The sequence below is a fragment of the Salmo salar genome, unplaced genomic scaffold, assembly GCF_965601325.2.
Source record: "Salmo salar unplaced genomic scaffold, fSalSal1 ptg000293l, whole genome shotgun sequence".
NCBI classification, from domain to species: domain Eukaryota; kingdom Metazoa; phylum Chordata; class Actinopteri; order Salmoniformes; family Salmonidae; genus Salmo; species Salmo salar.
The window spans coordinates 1,395,001-1,397,500 of record NW_027675346.1 but is presented as its reverse complement, the minus strand read 5'-3'; the positions used below and the strand labels follow the sequence as shown (position 1 = coordinate 1,397,500).

General features: G+C 42.6%; 7 non-coding genes across 7 annotated transcripts in view; all 7 read right to left on the bottom strand.

Annotated features, from left to right (window-relative positions):
- Positions 1 to 63, bottom strand: part of LOC145867785 (5S ribosomal RNA) — a 119-nt gene extending 56 nt beyond the window's left edge. Inside the window, exon 1 of the ribosomal RNA XR_014383778.1 lies at positions 1 to 63. This exon is cut by the window's left edge and continues 56 nt beyond it. This is a non-coding gene — a ribosomal RNA (5S ribosomal RNA).
- A 139-nt stretch (positions 64 to 202) lies between these two features.
- On the bottom strand, positions 203 to 321 carry LOC145869807 (5S ribosomal RNA). Its single transcript, XR_014385803.1, has one exon. It is a non-coding gene; the product is annotated as a 5S ribosomal RNA (ribosomal RNA).
- Positions 322 to 730: 409 nt separating this feature from the next.
- LOC145872528 (5S ribosomal RNA) lies at positions 731 to 849 on the bottom strand. Its single transcript, XR_014388160.1, has one exon. It is a non-coding gene; the product is annotated as a 5S ribosomal RNA (ribosomal RNA).
- A 139-nt stretch (positions 850 to 988) lies between these two features.
- Positions 989 to 1,107, bottom strand: LOC145872527 (5S ribosomal RNA). Its single transcript, XR_014388159.1, has one exon. It is a non-coding gene; the product is annotated as a 5S ribosomal RNA (ribosomal RNA).
- A 139-nt stretch (positions 1,108 to 1,246) lies between these two features.
- Positions 1,247 to 1,365, bottom strand: LOC145874783 (5S ribosomal RNA). Its single transcript, XR_014390419.1, has one exon. It is a non-coding gene; the product is annotated as a 5S ribosomal RNA (ribosomal RNA).
- A 409-nt stretch (positions 1,366 to 1,774) lies between these two features.
- Positions 1,775 to 1,893, bottom strand: LOC145874782 (5S ribosomal RNA). The gene has a single exon (XR_014390418.1). It is a non-coding gene; the product is annotated as a 5S ribosomal RNA (ribosomal RNA).
- Positions 1,894 to 2,302: 409 nt separating this feature from the next.
- On the bottom strand, positions 2,303 to 2,421 carry LOC145867784 (5S ribosomal RNA). Its single transcript, XR_014383777.1, has one exon. It is a non-coding gene; the product is annotated as a 5S ribosomal RNA (ribosomal RNA).
- Between the last annotated feature and the right edge of the window lie 79 nt (positions 2,422 to 2,500).

The following is a 2,500-nucleotide window of genomic DNA, read 5'->3' as shown; positions in this document are numbered from 1 at the left end:
GACCCTGCTTAGCTTCCAAGATCAGACGAGATCGGGCGTACCCAGGCTGGTATGGCCGTAAGCGAGAAACAATCTCTTGCTACAACATATATAGTCAAAGTGAATCTGATAAAACAGACATTTAGTCAATTCATCATTAAATGCTTAATACAAGGCAGTGTTGCTGATGAAATAGTGCAAGAGCACACCCTCGTGGACAAAATGCTTACAGCACCTGGTATTCCCAGGCTGTCTCCCATCCAAGTACTAACCAGGCCCGACCCTGCTTAGCTTCCGAGATCAGACGAGATCGGGGGTACTCAGGCTGGTATGGCCGTAAGCGAGAAACAATCTCTTGCTACAACATATATAGTCAAAGTGAGTGTGATAAACAGACATTGCATTTTCACCAATTAGATAAGCAGCTTGAACTTTGTGTCACTGAAAAAGTAGAAGAAATTACAAACACTGTTCCCATCACTTTTTAGCACAGGTAGTTGGATAAAATACAAACTTTATTTCCTTTCATCATTTGAACAGGGCAAAGGAGCACAAAGCACACACAAGCTGCATTCAGCAACAATATTCTTGTTTGTCTTATAAATACAAGGCAGATGCTAATTGAAAACACAAGGAAATTTGATCCTATTAAAAAGGCAGGAAGCTGCATTTAGTCAATTCATCATTAAATGCTTACTACAAGGCAGTGTTGCTGATGAAATAGTGCAGGGGCACACCCTCGTGGACAAAATGCTTACAGCACCTGGTATTCCCAGGCGGTCTCCCATCCAAGTACTAACCAGGCCCGACCCTGCTTAGCTTCCGAGATCAGACGAGATCGGGCGTACCCAGGCTGGTATGGCCGTAAGCGAGAAACAATCTCTTGCTACAACATATATAGTCAAAGTGAATCTGATAAAACAGACATTTAGTCAATTCATCATTAAATGCTTAATACAAGGCAGTGTTGCTGATGAAATAGTGCAAGAGCACACCCTCGTGGACAAAATGCTTACAGCACCTGGTATTCCCAGGCGGTCTCCCATCCAAGTACTAACCAGGCCCGACCCTGCTTAGCTTCCGAGATCAGACGAGATCGGGCGTACCCAGGCTGGTATGGCCGTAAGCGAGAAACAATCTCTTGCTACAACATATATAGTCAAAGTGAGTCTGATAAAACAGACATTTAGTCAATTCATCATTAAATGCTTAATACAAGGCAGTGTTGCTGATGAAATAGTGCAAGAGCACACCCTCGTGGACAAAATGCTTACAGCACCTGGTATTCCCAGGCGGTCTCCCATCCAAGTACTAACCAGGCCCGACCCTGCTTAGCTTCCGAGATCAGACGAGATCGGGGGTACTCAGGCTGGTATGGCCGTAAGCGAGAAACAATCTCTTGCTACAACATATATAGTCAAAGTGAGTGTGATAAACAGACATTGCATTTTCACCAATTAGATAAGCAGCTTGAACTTTGTGTCACTGAAAAAGTAGAAGAAATTACAAACACTGTTCCCATCACTTTTTAGCACAGGTAGTTGAATAAAATACAAACTTTATTTCCTTTCATCATTTGAACAGGGCAAAGGAGCACAAAGCACACACAAGCTGCATTCAGCAACAATATTCTTGTTTGTCTTATAAATACAAGGCAGATGCTAATTGAAAACACAAGGAAATTTGATCCTATTAAAAAGGCAGGAAGCTGCATTTAGTCAATTCATCATTAAATGCTTACTACAAGGCAGTGTTGCTGATGAAATAGTGCAGGGGCACACCCTCGTGGACAAAATGCTTACAGCACCTGGTATTCCCAGGCGGTCTCCCATCCAAGTACTAACCAGGCCCGACCCTGCTTAGCTTCCGAGATCAGACGAGATCGGGGGTACTCAGGCTGGTATGGCCGTAAGCGAGAAACAATCTCTTGCTACAACATATATAGTCAAAGTGAGTGTGATAAACAGACATTGCATTTTCACCAATTAGATAAGCAGCTTGAACTTTGTGTCACTGAAAAAGTAGAAGAAATTACAAACACTGTTCCCATCACTTTTTAGCACAGGTAGTTGAATAAAATACAAACTTTATTTCCTTTCATCATTTGAACAGGGCAAAGGAGCACAAAGCACACACAAGCTGCATTCAGCAACAATATTCTTGTTTGTCTTATAAATACAAGGCAGATGCTAATTGAAAACACAAGGAAATTTGATCCTATTAAAAAGGCAGGAAGCTGCATTTAGTCAATTCATCATTAAATGCTTACTACAAGGCAGTGTTGCTGATGAAATAGTGCAGGGGCACACCCTCGTGGACAAAATGCTTACAGCACCTGGTATTCCCAGGCGGTCTCCCATCCAAGTACTAACCAGGCCCGACCCTGCTTAGCTTCCAAGATCAGACGAGATCGGGCGTACCCAGGCTGGTATGGCCGTAAGCGAGAAACAATCTCTTGCTACAACATATATAGTCAAAGTGAGTCTGATAAAACAGACATTTAGTCAATTCATCATTAAAT